The sequence below is a fragment of the Malaya genurostris genome, chromosome 3 (assembly GCF_030247185.1).
Source record: "Malaya genurostris strain Urasoe2022 chromosome 3, Malgen_1.1, whole genome shotgun sequence".
NCBI lineage: Eukaryota > Metazoa > Arthropoda > Insecta > Diptera > Culicidae > Malaya > Malaya genurostris.
This window is the reverse complement of record NC_080572.1, coordinates 250,341,068-250,357,145: the sequence shown is the minus strand read 5'-3', so window position 1 is coordinate 250,357,145 and position 16,078 is coordinate 250,341,068. Positions and strand designations below refer to the sequence as shown.

Below are 16,078 nucleotides of genomic sequence, written 5' to 3'. Positions count from 1 at the left end.
GGCGACTTCCGGCTCATCGATATTCGTCACAAACCATTAGAATGTGGGTATTTTCGGAACGAGTTTGATGAGTACGTGTTGGAAAACGATGTGGTGGTTCTGAATTCCTAGATGGCGACTTCCGGTTTATTGATATTCCTTGAAAACCCTTACAATATGGGTATTTTCGGAACGGGTTTGATGATTTCATGTCGGAAAACGATGTTTGAGGTGGTTCTGAATTCCGAGATGGCCTTCCTAAATCTTAACCAAGAAATGTTGCTTCAGTACTGAATCAATCCGCATAGAAAGCAGTTCTGCTGCAGGTCGTTCGCAGTGCTAGTTTCGCTTCAAACAGGAGCGATTGCGTCATCCAACTGCTGGTCGATTACGTTGGAGCAAAGTATCTCGAAAAGTGAACAACAGCCGTAAATATTCAACCAATCAGCCCTTTTAAGGGCTATAAATGTTCACTAAAGTATTATTAGAATTACTTATCCGTAGAAATATGCAAATTGGAAGTGAAAATAATAAGTTTAGTGAAGATATGATGGATTTCAATTAGAAAACTATCAGGTGTACAACTTTGCTTCCGCCGTTTTTTTCTAAAGTTAAAAGCTTCATTGCGAAAAAGTGCTTACAGATGTATTATTCAAAGTATTGTTCGTCGCTAGCGACAACTTTCTCCCATCTTTCCGGCAATTTTCGGATCCCGGCTCGAAAAAAAGCGCTATCCATGAAGCAATGCATTTTTCCAACTTTTCGAAGGATTGAAAATGTTGATCTGCCAGGCCGTGTGCCATCGAACGGAATAGGTGGAAGTCAGAAGGGGCGACATCTGGGGAATACGGCGGGTGGGGCAAGACTTCCCATTTCAGCGTTTCCAGGTACTTTTTGACCACTTTTACGACGTGAGGCCGAGCATTGTCGTGTTGGAGGATGACTTTGCCATGTCGCTCTTGATATTGTGGCCGCTTTTCTTTTAGCGCGCGACTAAGGCGCATCAGTTGCGTTCGGTAGCGATCTTCTGTGATGGTTTCACCCGGTTTTAAGAACTCGTAGTAAATCACACCGTGCTGATCCCGCCAAAATACCAATCAACACCTTAGCGCCGTTAATATTCGGTTTTGGCCGGGCTTTTCTGTGTTTAGGATTATCGTATCGAACCCACTTCTCATCACCGGTTACGATTCGATGTAAAAACCCCTTACGATTTTGTCTTTGAAGCAGTTTCTCACATACAAATAGACGGCGCTCGATGTCCCTCGGTTTCAACTCGTACGGCACCCAGTTTCCTTCTTTCTGAATCATACCCAGGGCCTTGAGACGTTTTGAAATGGCTTGCTGACTCACTCCCAACGATTCGGCAAGCTCTTCTTGGGTTTGGCACGAATCTTCATCAAGCAATGCTTCTAGTTGTTCATCTTTGAAGGTGTTTTTTCTTCCACCACCATGTTTGTCCTCGATATCGAAATCACCATTTTTAAAACGTTGAAACCACTCCCGACATGTTCTTTTACTTAGAGCAGCATCACCGAAAGTTTCTGAGAGCATTCGATGCGCTTCAGCTGCATTTTTTCGAATTGTAACAGAAAAGTAAAACTTCCCACAAATGGCGAGAATTGGGCACATAAACAGACATTTTCGAGCGTGAATAATACGAAAACAAGAACAACTGTCACTGAAACGACGATGACAATTCGTTAGGCACTGTACACACTCACTTTAAAGGCATTATCATCTATGTATTTTGACCAGCCTCAGCCGATACAGCCACCTATCGGAAAACGGCGGAAGCAAAGCTGTACACCTGATATTCTTGTTGTTTTTTAAATTGGATTTTTGGAGTATTGGATTGAATACGTTTGTAGACTTGAGCGTCTGTAATTAAGCTTCAGAACCCAAGACCAGATTCCCAGAATCCAGATCAAAAATTCAGTTCCTCACCCACTGCAGATTCGAATTGCAGTGTTCTAGAACTTAAACCAAATTCCAGAACTTGAGTCTAAGCCTGGATTTTAGAACCGAAATCTGGGATTTAGATCAGAATCTTGATTCTAGACCAGGACTTTGGAACTAAATTTCGAAACTTAGTTCAGGGCTAGAATCTGAATATTGAAACTGAATCCTGGTACTGAAATTGAGATCAGAATTCAGTTCCAAAATTGCTATCCGGAATTCAGTTTCAGTTCTGGAACTTAAGAGCGAAATACAGGACCGGAATTTAGATCCAAAATTCAGTTGTATTTCCAGTGTTCGAATCTAAAATACATGACAGAATCCAGATTCTCAATTCTTGGTCCCAAAATTCAATTCTATTTCGCATTCTGGATTCTAGAACTGAATTTCAGATCTGAATTCTGAATCCGAATTCAAAAACTGAATCCATGTCCATAGTTCAGTGCTAGAATTCAGTTCTAGCATTCGGCTCCAAAATTTGGTTCTTGAATTTCAGATCCAGATTTCGGGTTCTTTAATATCAAAGAAACTGATTCATTCATTTTATTCGTATTCACGTCATCCGGCTATGTCTCATGACATTACCCATCCGCCTTTTTTAATTGACATTACTTTCGTAACGATTCGTGAAAATCAAAGGTTATGTGAGTTGATTTTCATCCAGCATAAAAAAGACAGGTGGGTAATGTCAAAGTGTTGACTGACTTTTACTTCTTCGTTTCCAGAATTGTTATGGTTCAACTTGATTTTGTTGACATCAGACATATTCTAACAAATAATTACATTAGGCAGGACGCACGAAGTTTGCATTTCAAAGGTAGAGCATAACAAATATTTCTTTGGGATCGAGTTCAGATTCTCCGGAAGAATCGAAGTGTTGAATGCAAAGCTTCTGCTGCATATTGATAAAAATAATTGACACTTTTCCGGTGCTAACGGCACTCCAAGCAGATCGGTCAATAAGCTCCAATCGCTATTGAACAGATTTACGCACGTTTTTCTATGACGAGAAGAACTAGTTCAATAATGTTGGATACATTTTTTAGTCACTTGGCAGCGATAGCGGTTTTGATTTGCTTCATGATCATCATGAATACACTGAAAATAATACCTTAAAAATAAAATAACCTCGAATGTAGGTTCAGGGAAAATGATGCAAGAAAGTACTGGCATTCTGGTTAAAAAGTTATGTAATACAGATTTTCTACTGCAATGAACAGAAAACAATAATTGTAAAATGTATTATCATTAGAAGCAGTTCCAGCAAGTTGTTCACATTGAGTGAATTTATATAACGATAGAAAACCAAATATTTATTCTCATTTCTTCTTATATTCTTGATCATTTCGTCTAATACTTTATAAGATTTGTACTACTAGAACAAACCATTCTCAGATCGGACAAATATCGCTTAACCCAACAAAGATTCCCGAAATCAGTATTCTACCCGGACGCTCTTCATAAAACTTCCTGTCAGGCCGAACTTCTATCCATCCCACACACGTACACTTTTTTTTTGACAACACGTACGAAACCGGTACCGATGATGGGCGAGAAGCCGTGCGCTATTATCAACGGCCGAAAATGTTAGCTAGAGGCCCGATTCGTCGTAGTACCCCAATCCCGGATGGGACAGGGAGGAAACCGGTTGTGTTTGTATAGTCTCAGAATCATCCCGGACGAATGTTGCAAAATCAACACGAACATAAAACATCCCATTTTATGCACCATTTAACTGCCGCATTCTCCTGACAAGTGTTTGCACGTTGCATGCGAATTTGACGCTTGTTCGCGACCGGATTGGAACCAACTCACCATATGGATGTTGTATCCGAACCGACTGTGTTTTCACCGCTCCCGTTGACGACCACCCACTGTCTGTTTCTATAAAACACTACGATTTTTGACACTATCGTCCCACTTCCACGATGACTTCACCCGATCGACCACAAAAAAAAACTTGATCAAAAGTTACAATTACATAACCTATATGACGCCTGCTAAGTCAAACCTAAACTGCTGCCTATTTCCCCTTAGAGGCACATGCGTTCGAGAGAACTTACGGAAATTGCTATTAAAATTTGCTTAGATAAAATCGGCGCGAACGAACGAACGAACCGAACTCACGTACTAGCCTAGAACAAACCGACTGAATGGCCAACCGACCGGGTTCGGGACAATCAGCGAGCGAATTTTGAGCAGTGGCAAAAAAGCACTCACGATTCTCTGTGATTACGAGAGCCCCGTAACTCAGAGCTAGTGGTGGTTGAACACTTTTGCTCTCCGAGCGAACTCTCACAGTTACTAGCAATGAATCGAGAGTGGACAGCGGCTAGGCTAAATTCTCTGTTTATACTAATACCATGCTCGGTGGGCAGGCTCGCACGCGGTTGTTTGCAGTCTACCACATGGAAAACGCGCGGTGCGGCATCAGAACAAGTTTGCAAAAATTACACATTTGCTGGGGCACTTTTGCGTGAGTAAAGAATAGCGTGCCGTCTGAAGAAGTGCTGCTGCTTGTTGCGGTATGTGTGAACGATCGAGATGATGCCGAATCGCTTCTAGTAGTAGTAGTAGTAATAGTAGTAGTGGTTGTTGGCTAGTGTAATTTCCTCTATTTATTGTGGCCTTCTTTCGCGTCAGTAGATAAACCGTACGGCACGGACAAGCTGCATTTGAACATTTTATAAAGAGCTTGAAACGGGCGGTTGGGTAATCTCACAGGAATACGAATAAAACTCTCATGATTCTTTGATATCTCAGAATAGCGATAATCGTTCAGTATAGTTGATTGATTGTGTGAATTTTGCACCTTTGACTGCTTCGCATCTACAATTTTTGTTGCGAAGCAGTCAAAGTTGCAAAATCTATACTTAAGTTTGACTTATTGCAAACATAACAAACAAGGATGTTTTGAGTTCTCCCATATGGTCTAGTGGCTAGGATATCTGGCTTTCACCCAGAAGGCCCGGGTTCGATTCCCGGTATGGGAAAGTTTTTTTACTGGCAAGCTTCTTGGAATAAAGATGATTTGGGTCAGTGGATGCAGTCAATTATTCCTAAAATATCGACAAAGGCATGGTTCAGGGGACTAGATGTGAGCAGGGATTTCATTCGTGTGATGTCCAGACTCATGTCCAATCACTACACGTTAGATGCACATCTCCTTCGAATTGGACTTTCCGAGACTAATCATTGTGCCTATGGCGAAGGTTATCGCGATATTGATCATGTCATTTGGACATGCGTGGAGTATCGTGATGTGAGATCTCAACTAATAAATTCCTGGCGTACCCAAGGTATCCAATGTCCCAGTTCTTTCTTACATGAGGCTTCTTTATCATCTCATTAAGTCCATTGGAGTTCCAATTTAAATTTTATTTTATGTTAGACTCCTTTCTCTTCCATGAGTTCAACCAATAGCCAGCTATATAATATGAATAAAAGTGATGAACTGATACAAATAAACCTGAAAATGTACAGAAAAAATGCATTTTATTTAATGTAATTTATAATAGTATATCGCTTGTTAAAAACAGTGTTTAGATTAACTAATAAATACCAACATACTAATATGATATTCGAAATGTATTAGGTTTAAAGTACTATGCATTATGGATGCTACGGAGAAGAAAAACTTATGTATATTGCCTATAAAATAAACGTATTTATGGTATAAAAATAACAAACAAACAAACAAAGTAACAGTTAATTTTTTTTCTAAGATTTACATACTCAGTAGAGAAAAACTTTGCATGGTTCTTTGAAAATATTTGAATGGTTCTAAAAAGAGCCAATTTTTGACATTTTTCTGATGCTTACAAATCTTGAGTACTGTTTGCTATTATCTATACCACCAGAACCTGAACTCTGGACCAAGATTCAGGAACTAGAAGTGGCTCAGAACTTGCAAAAATCTGGTTCGGAATCCAGATCAAGAATTCAGTTAATGAATTTAGTTCTAGATTTCTGGAATGCAATTCATTTTCAGTTTCCGAATTTATTTCTAGAACTGGAATTTTCCTTATTGTTCCCAAATTTGAGAAAACTTCAATTTTTGAGTCATTTGTGTTCATCCCACACAGTTGAGAATTCTGTCATAGACTGCTGATCATATTTCTAACGAAATGGAAAAAAATGTATTTTAATTATTTGCACAGAAAAAATTATGAATTTTACAGGAGACATAATTCTACAAACGATACAATTCAAAATTCTTTAACTTTTCAAATGACGCAATATTCCACTCGAACAGAATTTTACAAGCATTGAGTATAATTTAACACTGTATGAATTCATATGCACCATTTACCAACCAAGGAGATATATGCTTCGGTGGTTCAGTCGATTAGCTGACGTGCTTTGTGATCTAATGTTTCTCGGTTCATGTCACGCTGTTGCTATCGATCTTTTGTTATTTCATGTGATTTTTCAAATCACACAATTTTACATGTTCTCGAATCTTATAGGATGTAAAATCACAAGACTTTTTCGAACTGTGCACAATTAAATTCTATCCATTCTCTCACGTGGCGAATTTCGATAAAAAAGCCTCATAGAAAAGGAAGACATATTCAGGTTAAAAAACTGGTTTGATACCTTGATAATTTAACCAAACAGAGTTTTGTATGCATTTTACTGTTTTCATCAGGTTTTTTACCGTCACTGCTAACCTCAATCGGATGAACACATTTGTGTGTGTGTGTGTGTGTGTGTATGTATGTGCACTTTTCGAAGATATTTGAACGCGCTCAATTTTCTCAGAGATGGCTGAACCGATTTTAACAAACTTAGGCTCGTTTGAAAGCTACTGGCGGGCCATTGATCAAGTTCGAAGATCAAAGGGCTGTGACTTTTGGTTCCGGAGATATGATTGTATAAGTGACGTAACCGACAAAAAGCGTTGTATTTGAACGCGCTCAATTTTCTCAGAGATGGCTGAACCGATTTTAACAAACTTAGGCTCGTTTGAAAGCTACTGTCGGGCCATTGATCAAGTTCGAAGATCAAATGGCTGTGACTTTTAGTTCCGGAGATATGATTGTATAAGTGACGTAACCGACAAAAAGCGTTGCATTTGAACGCGCTCAATTTTCTCAGAGATGGCTGAACCGATTTTAACAAACTTAGGCTCGTTTGAAAGCTACTGTCGGGCCGTTGATCAAGTTCGAAGATCAAATGGTTGTGACTTTTGGTTCCAGATATATGATGGTATAAGTGACGTATCCGACAAAACACGTTGATTTTTACCGCTCTTATATATATAAGGGTGCCAAAATTTTGGGATCAACTCTATTTTCGTAAAGTTCTAGTGTTTAAAAGTTTAAGCACCTCGAAAAAAGCCTTCATGCAAAATTTGACCTAAATCGGACATGCTTAAGGGGTGCTGCCCGGTGGTAAAGGTTTGACAATTTTCGATCTTGAAAAAGCACCATAGCGGGGAGTACATGAAATTTCCAAAATCGAAAATTTTTTTTGATGCCAAAACTCTTAAAACTGCATAAAACATCGAAATTTAGTGTCATCTAAAAAAAAAATTTTTTTGGAAAAATCAACTTTCTGGGACTTTTCATATTTCTTCTAAGTCCCAAAAAGTCGATTTTTTCAAAAAAAAATTTTTTAGAGATGACACTAAATCTCGACGTTTCATGCAATTCTAAGCCTTTTGGCATCAAAATTTTTTTTTCGATTTCGGAAATTTCATGTACTCCCCCCTATGGTGATTTTTCAAGATATATGAAAATTCCACTAAGTGGACTAAGAAGGCTTTTTTTAGATTAGCATCACTGTTCTCATACCAATAGCCTCGTAAATGTCAAGCACTAGTTTGGAAAAATTATGCTGACTGTGTGACATAAACACTGAAGCATGATTTTGTGAACTACTCGAATCAATCTGAATCAATTGGTGTCAAAATTAGTATCCAAAATTATTTAATAAAAGTATGAAACATATTTTCATGAGACTGTTATGAAAGAAGAGAAAGGCATTATCACACCACTAGGTGGATTAAGAAGGGTTTTGCCTTTCTCTATAGAAAGGTATTAGAATTGCTGGAAAAACCGACTTTCGAACGGAGCCTCGGAGACCCATAGTGTTATATACCATTCGACTCAGCTCGACGAGATCGGAAAATGTCTGTGTGTGTGTGTGTGTGTATGTGTGTGTGTGTATGTGTGTATGTGTGTGCACTTTTCGAAGATATTTGAACGCGCTCAATTTTCTCAGAGATGGCTCTACCGATTTTAACAAACTTGGGCTCGTTTGAAAGCTACTATCGGGGCATTGATCAAGTTCGAAGATAAAATGGCTGTGACTTTTGGTTCCGGAGATATTATTGTATAAGTGACGTAACCGACAAAAAGCGTTGTATTTGAACGCGCTCAATTTTCTCAGAGATGGCTGAACCGATTTGAACAAACTTGGGCTCGTTTGAAAGCTACTGTCGGGCCATTGATCAAGTTCGAAGGTCAAATGGCTGTGACTTTTGGTTCCGGAGATATGATTGTATAAGTGACGTAACCGACAAAAAGCGTTGTATTTGAACGCGCTCAATTTTCTCAGAGATGGCTGAACCGATTTGAACAAACTTGGGCTCGTTTGAAAGCTACTGGCGGGCCATTGATCATGTTCGAAGATCAAATGGCTGTGACTTTTGGTTCCGGAGATATGATTGTATAAGTGACGTAACCGACAAAAAGCGTTGTATTTGAACGCGCTCAATTTTCTCAGAGATGGCTGAACCGATTTGAACAAACTTGGGCTCGTTTGAAAGATACTATCGGGCCATTGATCAAGTTCGAAGGTCAAATGGCTGTGACTTTTGGTTCCGGAGATATGATTGTATAAGTGACGTAACCGACAAAAAGCGTTGTATTTGAACGCGCTCAATTTTCTCAGAGATGGCTGATCCGATTTTAACAAACTTGGGCTCGTTTGAAAGCTACTGTCGGGCCGTTGATCAAGTTCGAAGATCAAATGGTTGTGACTTTTGGTTCCAGATATATGATGGTATAAGTGACGTAACCGACAAAACACGTTGATTTTTACCGCTCTTGTATATAAAGGGTGATTTTTTAAGAGCTTGAGAACTTTTTTAAACAATAAAACGCATAAAATTTGCAAAATCTCATCGGTTCTTTATTTTAAACGTTAGATTGGTACATGACATTTACTTTTTGAAGATAATTTCATTTAAATGTTGACCGCGGCTGCGTCTTAGGTGGTCCATTCGGAAAATCCGCTTTTTTATCGACAAATTTTGTTCAGCGATGAGGCTCATTTCTGGTTGAATGGCTACGTAAATAAGCAAAATTGCCGCATTTGGAGTGAAGAGCAACCAGAAGCCGTTCAAGAACTGCCCATGCATCCCGAAAAATGCACTGTTTGGTGTGGTTTGTACGCTGGTGGAATCATTGGACCGTATTTTTTCAAAGATGCTGTTGGACGCAACGTTACAGTGAATGGCGATCGCTATCGTTCGATGCTCACAAACTTTTTGTTGCCAAAAATGGAAGAACTGAACTTGGTAGACATGTGGTTTCAACAAGATGGCGCTACATGCCACACAGCTCGCGATTCTATGGCCATTTTGAGGGAAAACTTCGGAGAACAATTCATCTCAAGAAATGGACCGGTAAGTTGGCCACCAAGATCATGCGATTTGACGCCTTTAGACTATTTTTTGTGGGGCTACGTCAAGTCTAAAGTCTACAGAAATAAGCCAGTAACTATTCCAGCTTTGGAAGACAACATTTCCGAAGAAATTCGGGCTATTCCGGCCGAAATGCTCGAAAAAGTTGCCCAAAATTGGACTTTCCGAATGGACCACCTAAGACGCAGCCGCGGTCAACATTTAAATGAAATTATCTTCAAAAAGTAAATGTCATGTACCAATCTAACGTTTAAAATAAAGAACCGATGAGATTTTGCAAATTTTATGCGTTTTATTGTTTAAAAAAGTTCTCAAGCTCTTAAAAAATCACCCTTTATAAGGGTGCCAAAATTTTGGGATCAACTCTATTTTCGTAAAGTTCTAGTGCTCAAAAGTTTAAGCACCTCGAAAAAAGCCTTCATGCAAAATTTGACCTAAATTGGACATGCTTAAGGGGTGCTGCCCGGTGGTAAAGGTTTGACAATTTTCGATCTTGAAAAAGCACCATAGGGGGGAGTACATGAAATTTCCAAAATCGAAAATTTTTTTTGATGCCAAAACTCTTAAAACTGCATAAAACATCGAAATTTAGTGTCATCTCAAAAAAAATTTTTTTTGAAGAAATCAACTTTCTGGGACTTCAAAAAGTCCCAAAAAGTCGATTTTTTCAAAAAAAAATTTTTTCGAGATGACACTAAATCTCGACGTTTCATGCAATTCTAAGCCTTTTGGCATCAAAAATTTTTTTTTCGATTTCGAAAATTTCATGTACTCCCCCCTATGGTGATTTTTCAAGATATATGAAAATTTCACTAAGTGTTCTCATACAAATAGGCAACGCAAATGTCAAGCACTAGTTTGGAAAAATGATGCTGACTGTGTGACATAAACACTGAAGCATGCTTTTGTGAACTACTCGAATCAATCTGAATCAATTGGCGTCTAAAATTATTTAATAAATGTATGAAACATATTTTCATGAGACTGTTATGAAAGAAGAGAAAGGCATTATCACACCACTAGGTGGATTAAGAAGGGTTTTTTAGATTAGCATCACTGATTACAAATAGGCAACGCAAATGTCAAGCACTAGTTTGGAAAAATGATGCTGACTGTGTGACATAAACACTGAAGCATGCTTTTGTGAACTACTTGAATCAATCTAAATGAATTTGTGTAAAAATTAGTATCCGAAATTATTTAATAAAAGTATGAAATAAATTTTCATGAGACTGTTACGAAAGAAGAGAAAGGCATTATCACAACACTAGGTGGATTAAGAAGGGTTTTTAAATATTATTTCTCTATTATAAAAATTTGACAGAATTTTATTTTGAATTTCAACAGCCACATATCAAAGAATAAAAAAAAACAAAAATACATTTCTTGAGATATTTGATTTTCAGGTATTATTTTTAGAATAAAAATATAACCAATATTTTGTTTTCAACAGTGGTAAGTTTTTTTACATAGCCCTTATAAACACATTGAAGAAGATACTAAATCGATCGGCCCCACCGTTTCTCGGATATATACTATTGAAAATTTTCATAGGGATTTTTGCTTAGTTCCTACTCAAAAGTAAGGCTAGAGATAAAAAATTTCAAACTGATGATGCGATCATCTACGTTGGCGAAACAACCAAAACAATAAGCATATTGTAATTGCATAAATAATGGGTTCTCCGTATAGTACCCTAACTTTGCCTTTCTGTATAACTTGTTTTGAAGCGATCCTAACTTGTATTATAGTTATATATTTGGGAAAAAATTAAGAATTTTACGTAACTAATCGAGTCATTAAAAATTGTTCAATTTTTGCAAAAAACAACTATATTGATGCCAGTTATATAAATACTGGATATAAAATAATATACTATGTTTAACTAGCAATCGCAAGCTCGCTTTCTAATGATCAGACAGAACCAATTGGCAAATCGTCGCAAAGTTCATCACTAAAATGACCAACCCTAGTGAAACCATCCCTGTTCGTTCGGGAAGGGTTAATAAACTGTACTCCCCATTTACATAACTTCGCTAATCGGCTCACATAAACAAACACCACTGTTACACCAACAGAACGCAGCACATTTCCGTTGAACCGCCCGCACATACTCGCATGACCCACACACTCACTCATGTAACGTCGAAGCTTCCGGTAGGCCCCAAACGATTCCCTATCAGCGATGACCCAGCAGTCTTCCTGATTCTCTCGCTAATCTCCCATGATTTCCTCCCTTCCGGATAACGGCAGTAATAGACTCAGTAATGGACCCGTTTATATCTGCAGTTAACTATTGGGCACTAACACCATCATCACCGAAGTAATCGAACCACCATCACTACTAGCACACACACACACACACCGAAGGCAGCACGAATTATTCTGGAAACGGAACGACGGCTGCCACGGCCGAACTGCGACATGGGTGGAACGAAAAACAGACCGAGAGCGACCCGCTTGTATGGAAAACTGTTGCATAACTTGTTCACGGCTCCATAACAACCCCTCGTAGGGTGAACATTTGCATAAATACTGCCACACACACACACACGCTAGGGCGCGCTCCCCTGCGCCTGTTATGCCGGGATTGTGTAACAGGCTGTCGTCGTCGTCGTTTGTTATTCTGTAACAAACAAACAAAAAAAACAATTGATTCACTTCAGTTCCGGCGATAATGACTAGGGGGAATTCTAGATTAGTCACAGCCAGCGTTCCAAGCAATAGCTTTACTTGCAAGTTTACTGTTGATGACATGATGTTGCCTTTGTCCGAGCACCGCCGGATGAGCGAAGATTGTTCGTATTTATAAACGCTTATCTCACTCACTGTTTTCTGTTTCCCTCCGTCCGTTCCGTTCGCCACTACTCATAACATAGATTGGCTTCCCGATGACCCCACCGATTCGCACATGAGACATAATTAGCCGATTCGAGACATTATCACCGACCACTTGTCAAAAGCCACGAATAACCGCCACGCAGACACAACATGGCGTTACGACTACGCCTCCCAATTGTTATGTAAACAGGCACATCACTTACGTTGCTTCTCGGCGAACGTTTCTTCACGCACCGCGCTTGGACTTATGAACTTTCGACCAGCTTTGTATGCACATACCGTTTGACTTTGTTGTTGAATTGTTCGAATTTCTCGGTGTCAGATTTTTCCTTGCACTCGACTTTTGCTGCAGATTTTCATTGCGTTACGTTTTATCACTGGTCCCGAAATTTTTGCACCCGCCACTGGGTACAAGTCACCGTTCTGTCGCGTTCCGTTATGTAACACAACTGAAACTTTTTGTGGATTATGTCACCAAGAAGCCGATGGTACAAATGCCACCAGAAGCATAAAAACGGCATGTAATTCTTAAACAAACACACCTAGAAGTTACGACACAACACCACTCACTTTTTACTACACGACCCATTTTGCTCAAACATGGACTACCATGGCTGGAGAAGCGACTGTGTGAGACCGTGCAGCGTGTGTGCGAGAGAGGGAGAGCGTGCAAACAACTAGAAGTAAGCACTCACTAGCTCCAGAACTCCACCGTTTAGTGGCTTACATCGTACGGATAGAATTTCCTATCGCCTGAGTCAACCAAAACAGAGATTCCGAACTCACTCTCGGCACTCACAGCACACTGGAACAACACGGACACTCCCTCACAGGCCACAAATATTACCACATAAAACCCGGTGAGGCCGCTCCCCAGAGATAGAGAGCGAAGCGAGAGATCGAGAGCGTGTTCTCACTGGAGAACGTGTGCCACTAATGAATGGAAACGACGAATGAGACACCGTTGAGCAGTGCCAGCCAACAGAATACGTAATCCTTTTTCAGCACTGACGTCGAAGTCGTTTGTGTAATCTCAAATTGGTTAGGTAATCACATAAAACCCAAAATGCGTAGTTTCACCAATGTTCCCGCAAACGAAAAAGGTTTTGCTACCGCTTTGGACCACTCAACTGCCCCCCCGTGGGAACACCGCAAACAAGCTCACCTCCTTTCCAAATCATCAACCAGCAACTCTTCTTTCTCGGATTGATTATATCATCAGCTATGTTCTTCGACAACACCGCACCACCGACCAGCAGCGTTGATCCTTTTTGTTGCTTTACTGTCGCCACAAAACCCACGTAATTACTCACTGTCTCGCAATTTACTAGCTTTTTTCATCCACGAAAAATAACTACTACCGCTACCGCTGAGTGAATTCCCGTTCCGTGCCGCGTGCGCTTGACTCTTTCTTGATGCACAAAATTTCAAAATCAAATTCCTGTTAAATAACAACAGACACCGAAGGTTCGGGATGCCTACTGCTTACTCTGTGTTTCACGCACTCAGCAGCTCCGCTTCCACAAACTGTGTAACAATAGCTACTAATATCTCTGGCGGTAAAACCGTAGGGAACCTCGGAGGAGGAGCACGCGCGAGCGTCGAACAAAAACCGGACCACTACAGCGCAATCAACCGAACTGTTCAACGTACCAGCAGCGAGTGAGCAGGCGGCCGTTTCAGCGCCGCTCCACAATCGCAGCTGAGTGTCTGCCGCTCACGATTGTTCGTGAGCCGCTGTCTGGTTGTCGCGGCATCAGCGTGGGTGGGCACCGCAACGGTTTTCGGTGAGACCAACACACACCGTGTGATGTAACGCACTCACGCACACGTAATCTGCTGCTCCAGCATCACGTAACACGGTGAGTGCCCCGTTCCTCTCCGACGTCGTAACATACATTACGAACGATCGTTGTGTGAGCGCCCGTACACAGGTAGGCAGAGAAAAGTGTCGTGCAACTTTTTGCCTTTCATTCAACACACACTGGTTGGTGGTACTCTTCGCTGCCAAAACAGCAAGGTTTTCGGCGAGTGCGGCTGCTTCTCGCACGGCACCCGTCATCATCGGCAAACTGGGTCAGTGTGACAAGCTGTCTGCCGGCGGAGCGAACAACTAACCAACAGCATGGTCTTTTGTTGTCACTTTTGGAGTTTTGTGCTTTCATGCATGCCAACGACGTGGAGGGGAAGAGGGGACAGTCTTCCGTGAAGCTTGAAAAGGTGGCACCGAGAGAAGGTAGCTTACCTTAATGTGTTGTGGCTGTACCGGTCGCCGCTCTGTTTTACGGGGCCACGGTGCGGCTGGCATGATTTTACCGTCTCGTCTGGTCTGGTTTACGATTCGAAGGAGTCGAAAATCGGAGCGACAAGCGACGAAAATCTCAGTTCGGACGACGTACGATGAGGGGTTACTAAGTTATACAATGTATTTAGTCTGTCTTGTGCAAATGTGGAACGTATTTGGGCTATGCTGCTGCGGTCAGACAGTTGAAGTGCCGTAGCCGGCTGGCTGCTCGATAAAATTGCACCGGTTGAATTTGTGAATTCAGAAAATACCAAATATTAAACCGTGCGGAATCCTAATGATACTGAAAATGTGTACACATTTCAAAAACCAATATCAGAAATGTTCGTCAAATCAGAATTGACATATTTCGATTTGGATGACATTTTGCACACGTCTTGAGTATGACAAACCATTTGTTTCGCACGGAAGCAGATACCAATTCGACTTAAGACTAAGGGCATGTTCTAGTTCTAGATGCATAATTTATGTCAAGGTTTTGAGTAGGTTTCACAAGCTGTATATGAATGATTTCCACAAAAACGCGTGAAATCGCTTGCCTAACATATTCAACAAAAATAACCGTTCTGTAGCAATTTTGAAACATGCCAATTCTGACAAGTTTTATATATCATTCGACTGAGTTCGTCGAGATCACAAAATATTTCTTTCTCTCTCTCTCTCTCTCTCTCTCTTTGAAAAGTCTCCGAAAAGTTGATCCAGATAGATCCGACTTCCGGTTCCGGTATTTCAGTGCGATTAGTGAAAATTTTAAATTTCATGAGTATTTTTCACAAGTGATGGCGAAACGAGGTGCACTTTTTTATAAAACTTACTAGCTGAATTACCCGGCGTTGCTCGGAAATGTTTCGTGACAGCAAGCCCGAAAAAAGTTCTAAAAATTGTACTGCCCATTGAAATAATCTGATTGTTATGAAACACAACTTAGACGGCAACCCGATTGAACAATACTCCGTTCATGTTCAGATGGCGAATGATCAGTGTCCCATCTCAGATCTCTCAATAATCATTTGTTTTATGTTTGAACCTTTTATTAGGAACATTTAAAACACATTTCTTTCTATAAATACCTTCTTAGTAACCTCTGTTCCAAGAAGTATGTGTTCGTAGCGTACCCGAATTAACGTTCCACGTTACATCCGATCTACAATACCTGAGTTTTCTCAATTTACATAAAAGTGCACCTTGTATGTATGATTTCGTCAATTCAGATCAATGTTGAGAATTCCTATTCCCCTTCCCTCTTATGAATATTTTTGTGAACCTCACTTAGTTGCTAGTAAAATGCTGTACTAATTTTCATAAAAACCGATCAATTTTCCCTTACACTTTCCATGTTC

The 16,078-nt window shown here is 40.2% G+C and overlaps 1 protein-coding gene and 1 non-coding gene across 6 annotated transcripts in view; one reads left to right on the top strand and one right to left on the bottom strand.

Moving 5' to 3' along the window:
• The window catches only part of LOC131438979 (uncharacterized), a 208,403-nt gene extending 194,323 nt beyond the window's left edge, over positions 1–14,080 (bottom strand). Inside the window, exon 1 of one of the 5 annotated variants that reach the window (XM_058609428.1) lies at positions 13,599–14,080. The gene's annotated coding sequence lies outside the window, so the exon portion shown is untranslated. Of the gene's footprint in view, positions 1–3,753; positions 4,088–12,421; positions 12,596–12,636; positions 12,965–13,598 lie in introns of those variants that run through there. The other 4 variants (XM_058609430.1, XM_058609432.1, XM_058609431.1 and 1 more) reach the window with 4 other exon arrangements.
• Trnae-uuc (transfer RNA glutamic acid (anticodon UUC)) lies at positions 4,860–4,931 on the top strand. The gene has a single exon. It is a non-coding gene; the product is annotated as a tRNA-Glu (tRNA).
• Positions 14,081–16,078: the final 1,998 nt, after the last annotated feature.